Source organism: Idiotropiscis lumnitzeri, unplaced genomic scaffold, assembly GCF_059441095.1.
Source record: "Idiotropiscis lumnitzeri isolate Australia: NSW breed Sydney's pygmy pipehorse unplaced genomic scaffold, RoL_Ilum_1.0 HiC_scaffold_60, whole genome shotgun sequence".
Lineage (NCBI taxonomy): Eukaryota > Metazoa > Chordata > Actinopteri > Syngnathiformes > Syngnathidae > Idiotropiscis > Idiotropiscis lumnitzeri.
The window spans coordinates 370,913-382,870 of record NW_028283598.1 but is presented as its reverse complement, the minus strand read 5'-3'; positions in this window follow the sequence as shown (position 1 = coordinate 382,870).

The window sequence follows — 11,958 nt, the reverse complement described above, 5'->3', positions numbered from 1 at the left end:
TGCTCTCTTGACTGTGTTTGCTTTGTTCTTGCTTGGTACTTTCAATGGGCTCTGTCTGAGGTGGGATTCGAACCCACGCCTCCTGGGGAGACTGCGACCTGAACGCAACGCCTTAGACCGCTCCGCCATCCTGGCAACTGGTAATGCTTTCTTGACTGTGTTTCCTTTGTTCTTGCTTGGTACTTTCAATGGGCTCTGTCTGAGGTGGGATTCGAACCCACGCCTCCTGTGGAGACTGCGACCTGGACGCAACGCCTTAGACCGCTCCGCTATGCTGGCAACTGGTAATGCTCTCTTGACTGTGTTTGCTTTGTTCTTGCTTGGTACTTTCAATGGGCTCTGTCTGAGGCGGGTTTCCAACCCACGCCTCCAGGGGAGACTGCGACCTGAACGCAAAGCCTTAGACCGCTCCGCCATCCTGGCAACTGGTAATGCTCTCTTGACTGTGTTTCCTTTGTTCTTGCTTGGTACTTTCAATGGGCTCTGTCTGAGGTGGGATTCGAACCCACGCCTCCTGGGGAGACTGCGACCTGAACGCAACGCCTTAGACCGCTCCGCCATCCTGGCACCTGGTAATGCTCTCTTTACTGTGTTTGCTTTGTTCTTGCTTGGTACTTTCAATGGGCTCTGTCTGAGGTGGGATTCGAACCCACGCCTCCTGGGGTACTGTCACCTGAACGCAACGCCTTAGACCGCTCCGCTATGCTGGCATCTGGTAATGCTCTCTTGACTGTGTTTGCTTTGTTCTTGCTTGGTACTTTCAATGGGCTCTGTCTGAGGTGGGATTCGAACCCACGCCTCCTGGGGAGACTGCGACCTGAACGCAACACCTTAGACCGCTCCGCCATCCTGGCAACTGGTAATGCTCTCTTGACTGTGTTTGCTTTGTTCTTGCTTGGTACTTTCAATGGGCACTGTCTGAGGTGGGATTCGAACCCACGCCTCCTGGGGACACTGCGACCTGAACGCAACGCCTTAGACCGCTCCGCTATGCTGGCATCTGGTAATGCTCTCTTGACTGTGTTTGCTTTGTTCTTGCTTGGTACTTTCAATGGTCACTGTCTGAGGTGGGATTTGAGCCCACGCCTCCTGGGGAGACTGCGACCTGAACGCAACGCCTTAGACCGCTCTGCCATCTTATCATCTGGTAATGCTCTCTTGACTGTGTTTGCTTTGTTCTTGCTTGGTACTTTCAATGGGCTCTGTCTGAGGTGGGATTCGAACCCACGCCTCCTGGGGAGACTGCGACCTGAACGCAGCGCCTTAGACCGCTCTGCCATCCTGGCAACTGGTAATGCTCTCTTGACTGTGTTTGCTTTGTTCTTGCTTGGTACTTTCAATGGGCTCTGTCTGAGGCGGGATTCGAACCCACGCCACCAGGGGAGACTGCGACCTGAACGCAACGCCTTAGACCGCTCTGCCATCCTGGCAACTGGTAATGCTCTCTTGACTGTGTTTGCTTTCTTCTTGCTTGGTACTTTCAATGGGCTCTGTCTGAGGCGGGATTCGAACCCACGCCGCCAGGGGTGACTGCGACCTGAACGCAACGCCTTAGACCGCTCTGCCATCCTGGCAACTGGTAATGCTCTCTTGAATGTGTTTGCTTTGTTCTTGCTTGGTACTTTCAATGGGCTCTGTCTGAGGTGGGATTCGAACCCACGCCTCCTGGGGAGACTGCGACCTGAACGCAACACCTTAGACCACTCCGCCATCCTGGCAACTGGTAATGCTCTCTTGACTGTGTTTGCTTTGTTCTTGCTTGGTACTTTCAATGGGCACTGTCTGAGGTGGGATTCGAACCCACGCCTCCTGGGGACACTGCGACCTGAACGCAACGCCTTAGACCGCTCCGCTATGCTGGCATCTGGTAATGCTCTCTTGACTGTGTTTGCTTTGTTCTTGCTTGGTACTTTCAATGGGCTCTGTCTGAGGTGGGATTCGAACCCACGCCTCCTGGGGAGACTGCGACCTGAACGCAACGCCTTAGACCGCTCCGCCATCCTGGCAACTGGTAATGCTTTCTTGACTGTGTTTCCTTTGTTCTTGCTTGGTACTTTCAATGGGCTCTGTCTGAGGTGGGATTCGAACCCACGCCTCCTGTGGAGACTGCGACCTGGACGCAACGCCTTAGACCGCTCCGCTATGCTGGCAACTGGTAATGCTCTCTTGACTGTGTTTGCTTTGTTCTTGCTTGGTACTTTCAATGGGCTCTGTCTGAGGCGGGATTCCAACCCACGCCTCCAGGGGAGACTGCGACCTGAACGCAAAGCCTTAGACCGCTCCGCCATCCTGGCAACTGGTAATGCTCTCTTGACTGTGTTTCCTTTGTTCTTGCTTGGTACTTTCAATGGGCTCTGTCTGAGGTGGGATTCGAACCCACGCCTCCTGGGGAGACTGCGACCTGAACGCAACGCCTTAGACCACTCCGCCATCCTGGCACCTGGTAATGCTCTCTTTACTGTGTTTGCTTTGTTCTTGCTTGGTACTTTCAATGGGCTCTGTCTGAGGTGGGATTCGAACCCACGCCTCCTGGGGTACTGTCACCTGAACGCAACGCCTTAGACCGCTCCGCCATCCTGGCAACTGGTAATGCTCTCTTGACCGTGTTTCCTTTGTCATTGCTTGGTACTTTCAATGGGCTCTGTCTGGGGTGGGATTCGAACCCACGCCTCCTGGGGAGACTGCGACCTGAACGCAACACCTTAGACCGCTCCGCCATCCTGGCAACTGGTAATGCTCTCTTGACTGTGTTTGCTTTGTTCTTGCTTGGTACTTTCAATGGGCACTGTCTGAGGTGGGATTCGAACCCACGCCTCCTGGGGACACTGCGACCTGAACGCAACGCCTTAGACCGCTCCGCTATGCTGGCATCTGGTAATGCTCTCTTGACTGTGTTTGCTTTGTTCTTGCTTGGTACTTTCAATGGTCACTGTCTGAGGTGGGATTTGAACCCACGCCTCCTGGGGAGACTGCGACCTGAACGCAACGCCTTAGACCGCTCTGCCATCTTATCATCTGGTAATGCTCTCTTGACTGTGTTTGCTTTGTTCTTGCTTGGTACTTTCAATGGGCTCTGTCTGAGGTGGGATTCGAACCCACGCCTCCTGGGGAGACTGCGACCTGAACGCAACGCCTTAGACCGCTCCGCCATCCTGGCAACTGGTAATGCTTTCTTGACTGTGTTTCCTTTGTTCTTGCTTGGTACTTTCAATGGGCTCTGTCTGAGTTGGGATTCGAACCCACGCCTCCTGGGGAGACTGCGACCTGAACGCAACGCCTTAGACCGCTCCGCTATGCTGGCATCTGGTAATGCTCTCTTGACTGTGTTTGCTTTCTTCTTGCTTGGTACTTTCAATGAGCTCTGTCTGCTGCGGGATTTGAACCCACGACTCCTGGGGAGACTGCGACCTGAACGCAGCGCCTTAGACCGCTCTGCCATCCTGGCAACTGGTAATGCTCTCTTGAATGTGTTTGCTTTGTTCTTGCTTGGTACTTTCAATGGGCTCTGTCTGAGGTGGGATTCGAACCCACGCCTCCTGGGGAGACTGCGACCTGAACGCAACACCTTAGACCGCTCCGCCATCCTGGCACCTGGTAATGCTCTCTTTACTGTGTTTGCTATGTTCTTGCTTGGTACTTTCAATGGGCTCTGTCTGAGGTGGGATTCGAACCCACGCCTCCTGGGGTACTGTCACCTGAACGCAACGCCTTAGACAGCTCCGCCATCCTGGCAACTGGTAATGCTCTCTTGACCGTGTTTCCTTTGTCATTGCTTGGTACTTTCAATGGGCTCTGTCTGAGGTGGGATTCGAACCCACGCCTCCTGGGGAGACTGCGACCTGAACGCAACACCTTAGACCGCTCCGCCATCCTGGCAACTGGTAATGCTCTCTTGACTGTGTTTGCTTTGTTCTTGCTTGGTACTTTCAATGGGCACTGTCTGAGGTGGGATTCGAACCCACGCCTCCTGGGGACACTGCGACCTGAACGCAACGCCTTAGACCGCTCCGCTATGCTGGCATCTGGTAATGCTCTCTTGACTGTGTTTGCTTTGTTCTTGCTTGGTACTTTCAATGGTCACTGTCTGAGGTGGGATTTGAACCCACGCCTCCTGGGGAGACTGCGACCTGAACGCAACGCCTTAGACCGCTCTGCCATCTTATCATCTGGTAATGCTCTCTTGACTGTGTTTGCTTTGTTCTTGCTTGGTACTTTCAATGGGCTCTGTCTGAGGTGGGATTCGAACCCACGCCTCCTGGGGAGACTGCGACCTGAACGCAACGCCTTAGACCGCTCCGCCATCCTGGCAACTGGTAATGCTTTCTTGACTGTGTTTCCTTTGTTCTTGCTTGGTACTTTCAATGGGCTCTGGCTGAGGTGGGATTCGAACCCACGCCTCCTGGGGAGACTGCGACCTGAACGCAACGCCTTAGACCGCTCCGCTATGCTGGCATCTGGTAATGCTCTCTTGACTGTGTTTGCTTTCTTCTTGCTTGGTACTTTCAATGAGCTCTGTCTGCTGCGGGATTTGAACCCACGACTCCTGGGGAGACTGCGACCTGAACGCAGCGCCTTAGACCGCTCTGCCATCCTGGCAACTGGTAATGCTCTCTTGAATGTGTTTGCTTTGTTCTTGCTTGGTACTTTCAATGGGCTCTGTCTGAGGTGGGATTCGAACCCACGCCTCCTGGGGAGACTGCGACCTGAACGCAACACCTTAGACCGCTCCGCCATCCTGGCAACTGGTAATGCTCTCTTGACTGTGTTTGCTTTGTTCTTGCTTGGTACTTTCAATGGGCACTGTCTGAGGTGGGATTCGAACCCACGCCTCCTGGGGACACTGCGACCTGAACGCAACGCCTTAGACCGCTCCGCTATGCTGGCATCTGGTAATGCTCTCTTGACTGTGTTTGCTTTGTTCTTGCTTGGTACTTTCAATGGGCTCTGTCTGAGGTGGGATTCGAACCCACGCCTCCTGGGGAGACTGCGACCTGAACGCAGCGCCTTAGACCGCTCTGCCATCCTGGCAACTGGTAATGCTCTCTTGACTGTGTTTGCTTTGTTCTTGCTTGGTACTTTCAATGGGCTCTGTCTGAGGCGGGATTCGAACCCACGCCACCAGGGGAGACTGCGACCTGAACGCAACGCCTTAGACCGCTCTGCCATCCTGGCAACTGGTAATGCTCTCTTTACTGTGTTTGCTTTGTTCTTGCTTGGTACTTTCAATGGGCTCTGTCTGAGGTGGGATTCGAACCCACGCCTCCTGGGGTACTGTCACCTGAACGCAACGCCTTAGACCGCTCCGCCATCCTGGCAACTGGTAATGCTCTCTTGACCGTGTTTCCTTTGTCATTGCTTGGTACTTTCAATGGGCTCTGTCTGAGGTGGGATTCGAACCCACGCCTCCTGGGGAGACTGCGACCTGAACGCAACGCCTTAGACCGCTCCGCTATGCTGGCATCTGGTAATGCTCTCTTGACTGTGTTTGCTTTGTTCTTGCTTGGTACTTTCAATGGTCACTGTCTGAGGTGGGATTTGAACCCACGCCTCCTGGGGAGACTGCGACCTGAACGCAACGCCTTAGACCGCTCTGCCATCTTATCATCTGGTAATGCTCTCTTGACTGTGTTTGCTTTGTTCTTGCTTGGTACTTTCAATGGGCTCTGTCTGAGGTGGGATTCGAACCCACGCCTCCTGGGGAGACTGCGACCTGAACGCAACGCCTTAGACCGCTCCGCCATCCTGGCAACTGGTAATGCTTTCTTAACTGTGTTTCCTTTGTTCTTGCTTGGTACTTTCAATGGGCTCTGTCTGAGTTGGGATTCGAACCCACGCCTCCTGGGGAGACTGCGACCTGAACGCAACGCCTTAGACCGCTCCGCTATGTTGGCATCTGGTAATGCTCTCTTGACTGTGTTTGCTTTCTTCTTGCTTGGTACTTTCAATGAGCTCTGTCTGCTGCGGGATTTGAACCCACGACTCCTGGGGAGACTGCGACCTGAACGCAGCGCCTTAGACCGCTCTGCCATCCTGGCAACTGGTAATGCTCTCTTGAATGTGTTTGCTTTGTTCTTGCTTGGTACTTTCAATGGGCTCTGTCTGAGGTGGGATTCGAACCCACGCCTCCTGGGGAGACTGCGACCTGAACGCAACACCTTAGACCGCTCCGCCATCCTGGCAACTGGTAATGCTCTCTTGACTGTGTTTGCTTTGTTCTTGCTTGGTACTTTCAATGGGCACTGTCTGAGGTGGGATTCGAACCCACGCCTCCTGGGGACACTGCGACCTGAACGCAACGCCTTAGACCGCTCCGCTATGCTGGCATCTGGTAATGCTCTCTTGACTGTGTTTGCTTTGTTCTTGCTTGGTACTTTCAATGGGCTCTGTCTGAGGTGGGATTCGAACCCACGCCTCCTGGGGAGACTGCGACCTGAACGCAGCGCCTTAGACCGCTCTGCCATCCTGGCAACTGGTAATGCTCTCTTGACTGTGTTTCCTTTGTTCTTGCTTGGTACTTTCAATGGGCTCTGTCTGAGGCGGGATTCGAACCCACGCCACCAGGGGAGACTGCGACCTGAACGCAACGCCTTAGACCGCTCTGCCATCCTGGCAACTGGTAATGCTCTCTTTACTGTGTTTGCTTTGTTCTTGCTTGGTACTTTCAATGGGCTCTGTCTGAGGTGGGATTCGAACCCACGCCTCCTGGGGTACTGTCACCTGAACGCAACGCCTTAGACCACTCCGCCATCCTGGCAACTGGTAATGCTCTCTTGACCGTGTTTCCTTTGTCATTGCTTGGTACTTTCAATGGGCTCTGTCTGAGGTGGGATTCGAACCCACGCCTCCTGGGGAGACTGCGACCTGAACGCAACACCTTAGACCGCTCCGCCATCCTGGCAACTGGTAATGCTCTCTTGACTGTGTTTGCTTTGTTCTTGCTTGGTACTTTCAATGGGCACTGTCTGAGGTGGGATTCGAACCCACGCCTCCTGGGGACACTGCGACCTGAACGCAACGCCTTAGACCGCTCCGCTATGCTGGCATCTGGTAATGCTCTCTTGACTGTGTTTGCTTTGTTCTTGCTTGGTACTTTCAATGGTCACTGTCTGAGGTGGGATTTGAACCCACGCCTCCTGGGGAGACTGCGACCTGAACGCAACGCCTTAGACCGCTCTGCCATCTTATCATCTGGTAATGCTCTCTTGACTGTGTTTGCTTTGTTCTTGCTTGGTACTTTCAATGGGCTCTGTCTGAGGTGGGATTCGAACCCACGCCTCCTGGGGAGACTGCGACCTGAACGCAACGCCTTAGACCGCTCCGCCATCCTGGCAACTGGTAATGCTTTCTTGACTGTGTTTCCTTTGTTCTTGCTTGGTACTTTCAATGGGCTCTGTCTGAGTTGGGATTCGAACCCACGCCTCCTGGGGAGACTGCGACCTGAACGCAACGCCTTAGACCGCTCCGCTATGCTGGCATCTGGTAATGCTCTCTTGACTGTGTTTGCTTTCTTCTTGCTTGGTACTTTCAATGAGCTCTGTCTGCTGCGGGATTTGAACCCACGACTCCTGGGGAGACTGCGACCTGAACGCAGCGCCTTAGACCGCTCTGCCATCCTGGCAACTGGTAATGCTCTCTTGAATGTGTTTGCTTTGTTCTTGCTTGGTACTTTCAATGGGCTCTGTCTGAGGTGGGATTCGAACCCACGCCTCCTGGGGAGACTGCGACCTGAACGCAACACCTTAGACCGCTCCGCCATCCTGGCAACTGGTAATGCTCTCTTGACTGTGTTTGCTTTGTTCTTGCTTGGTACTTTCAATGGGCACTGTCTGAGGTGGGATTCGAACCCACGCCTCCTGGGGACACTGCGACCTGAACGCAACGCCTTAGACCGCTCCGCTATGCTGGCATCTGGTAATGCTCTCTTGACTGTGTTTGCTTTGTTCTTGCTTGGTACTTTCAATGGGCTCTGTCTGAGGTGGGATTCGAACCCACGCCTCCTGGGGAGACTGCGACCTGAACGCAGCGCCTTAGACCGCTCTGCCATCCTGGCAACTGGTAATGCTCTCTTGACTGTGTTTGCTTTGTTCTTGCTTGGTACTTTCAATGGGCTCTGTCTGAGGCGGGATTCGAACCCACGCCACCAGGGGAGACTGCGACCTGAACGCAACGCCTTAGACCGCTCTGCCATCCTGGCAACTGGTAATGCTCTCTTGACTGTGTTTGCTTTCTTCTTGCTTGGTACTTTCAATGGGCTCTGTCTGAGGCGGGATTCGAACCCACGCCGCCAGGGGTGACTGCGACCTGAACGCAACGCCTTAGACCGCTCTGCCATCCTGGCAGCTGGTAATGCTCTCTTGACTGTGTTTCCTTTGTTCTTGCTTGGTACTTTCAACGGGCTCTGTCTGAGGTGGGATTCGAACCCACGCCTCCTGTGGAGACTGCGACCTGAACGCAACGCCTTAGACCGCTCCGCCATCCTGGCAACTGGTAATGCTCTCTTGACCGTGTTTGTTTTGTTATTGCTAGGTACTTTCAATGGGCTCTGTCTGAGGTGGGATTCAAACCCACGCCTCCTGGGGAGACTGCGACCTGAACGCAACGCCTTCGACCGCTCCGCCATCCTTGCAGCTGGTAATGCTCTCTTGACTGTCTTTGCTTTCTTCTTGCTTGGTACTTTCAATGAGCTCTGTCTGCTGCGGGATTTGAACCCACGCCTCCTGGGGAGACTGCGACCTGAACGCAGCGCCTTAGACCGCTCTGCCATCCTGGCAACTGGTAATGCTCTCTTGAATGTGTTTGCTTTGTTCTTGCTTGGTACTTTCAATGGGCTCTGTCTGAGGTGGGATTCGAACCCACGCCTCCTGGGGAGACTGCGACCTGAACGCAACACCTTAGACCGCTCCGCCATCCTGGCAACTGGTAATGCTCTCTTGACTGTGTTTGCTTTGTTCTTGCTTGGTACTTTCAATGGGCTCTGTCTGAGGTGGGATTCAAACCCACGCCTCCTGGGGAGACTGCGACCTGAACGCAACGCCTTAGACCGCTCCGCCATCCTGGCAACTGGTAATGCTTTCTTGACTGTGTTTCTTTTGTTCTTGCTTGGTACTTTCAATGGGCTCAGTCTGAGGTGGGATTCGAACCCACGCCTCCTGGGGAGACTGCAACCTGAACGCAACGCCTTAGACCGCTCCACCATCCTGGCACCTGGTAATGCTCTCTTTACTGTGTTTGCTTTGTTCTTGCTTGGTACTTTCAATGGGCTCTGTCTGAGGTGGGATTCGAACCCACGCCTCCTGGGGAGACTGTGACCTGAACGCAACGCCTTAGACCGCTCCGCCATCCTGGCAACTGGTAATGCTCTCTTGACCGTGTTTCCTTTGTCATTGCTTGGTACTTTCAATGGGCTCTGTCTGAGGTGGGATTCGAACCCACGCCTCCTGGGGAGACTGCGACCTGAACGCAACACCTTAGACCGCTCCGCCATCCTGGCAACTGGTAATGCTCTCTTGACTGTGTTTGCTTTGTTCTTGCTTGGTACTTTCAATGGGCACTGTCTGAGGTGGGATTCGAACCCACGCCTCCTGGGGACACTGCGACCTGAACGCAACGCCTTAGACCGCTCCGCTATGCTGGCATCTGGTAATGCTCTCTTGACTGTGTTTGCTTTGTTCTTGCTTGGTACTTTCAATGGTCACTGTCTGAGGCGGGATTCGAACCCACGCCTCCTGGGGAGACTGCGACCTGAACGCAACACCTTAGACCACTCCGCCATCCTGGCAACTGGTAATGCTCTCTTGACTGTGTTTGCTTTCTTCTTGCTTGGTACTTTCAATGGGCTCTGTCTGAGGCGGGATTCGAACCCACGCCGCCAGGGGTGACTGCGACCTGAACGCAACGCCTTAGACCGCTCTGCCATCCTGGCAACTGGTAATGCTCTCTTGAATGTGTTTGCTTTGTTCTTGCTTGGTACTTTCAATGGGCTCTGTCTGAGGTGGGATTCGAACCCACGCCTCCTGGGGAGACTGCGACCTGAACGCAACACCTTAGACCACTCCGCCATCCTGGCAACTGGTAATGCTCTCTTGACTGTGTTTGCTTTCTTCTTGCTTGGTACTTTCAATGGGCTCTGTCTGAGGCGGGATTCGAACCCACGCCGCCAGGGGTGACTGCGACCTGAACGCAACGCCTTAGACCGCTCTGCCATCCTGGCAACTGGTAATGCTCTCTTGAATGTGTTTGCTTTGTTCTTGCTTGGTACTTTCAATGGGCTCTGTCTGAGGTGGGATTCGAACCCACGCCTCCTGGGGACACTGCGACCTGAACGCAACGCCTTAGACCGCTCCGCTATGCTGGCATCTGGTAATGCTCTCTTGACTGTGTTTGCTTTGTTCTTGCTTGGTACTTTCAATGGTCACTGTCTGAGGCGGGATTCGAACCCACGCCTCCTGGGGAGACTGCGACCTGAACGCAACACCTTAGACCGCTCCGCCATCCTGGCAACTGGTAATGCTCTCTTGACTGTGTTTGCTTTGTTCTTGCTTGGTACTTTCAATGGGCACTGTCTGAGGTGGGATTCGAACCCACGCCTCCTGGGGACACTGCGACCTGAACGCAACGCCTTAGACCGCTCCGCTATGCTGGCATCTGGTAATGCTCTCTTGACTGTGTTTGCTTTGTTCTTGCTTGGTACTTTCAATGGTCACTGTCTGAGGTGGGATTTGAGCCCACGCCTCCTGGGGAGACTGCGACCTGAACGCAACGCCTTAGACCGCTCTGCCATCTTATCATCTGGTAATGCTCTCTTGACTGTGTTTGCTTTGTTCTTGCTTGGTACTTTCAATGGGCACTGTCTGAGGTGGGATTCGAACCCACGCCTCCTGGGGACACTGCGACCTGAACGCAACGCCTTAGACCGCTCCTCTATGCTGGCATCTGGTAATGCTCTCTTGACTGTGTTTGCTTTGTTCTTGCTTGGTACTTTCAATGGGCTCTGTCTGAGGCGGGATTCGAACCCACGCCACCAGGGGAGACTGCGACCTGAACGCAACGCCTTAGACCGCTCTGCCATCCTGGCAACTGGTAATGCTCTCTTGACTGTGTTTGCTTTCTTCTTGCTTGGTACTTTCAATGGGCTCTGTCTGAGGCGGGATTCGAACCCACGCCGCCAGGGGTGACTGCGACCTGAACGCAACGCCTTAGACCGCTCTGCCATCCTGGCAACTGGTAATGCTCTCTTGAATGTGTTTGCTTTGTTCTTGCTTGGTACTTTCAATGGGCTCTGTCTGAGGTGGGATTCGAACCCACGCCTCCTGGGGAGACTGCGACCTGAACGCAACACCTTAGACCACTCCGCCATCCTGGCAACTGGTAATGCTCTCTTGACTGTGTTTGCTTTGTTCTTGCTTGGTACTTTCAATGGGCACTGTCTGAGGTGGGATTCGAACCCACGCCTCCTGGGGACACTGCGACCTGAACGCAACGCCTTAGACCGCTCCGCTATGCTGGCATCTGGTAATGCTCTCTTGACTGTGTTTGCTTTGTTCTTGCTTGGTACTTTCAATGGGCTCTGTCTGAGGTGGGATTCGAACCCACGCCTCCTGGGGAGACTGCGACCTGAACGCAACGCCTTAGACCGCTCCGCCATCCTGGCAACTGGTAATGCTTTCTTGACTGTGTTTCCTTTGTTCTTGCTTGGTACTTTCAATGGGCTCTGTCTGAGGTGGGATTCGAACCCACGCCTCCTGTGGAGACTGCGACCTGGACGCAACGCCTTAGACCGCTCCGCTATGCTGGCAACTGGTAATGCTCTCTTGACTGTGTTTGCTTTGTTCTTGCTTGGTACTTTCAATGGGCTCTGTCTGAGGCGGGTTTCCAACCCACGCCTCCAGGGGAGACTGCGACCTGAACGCAAAGCCTTAGACCGCTCCGCCATCCTGGCAACTGGTAATGCTCTCTTGA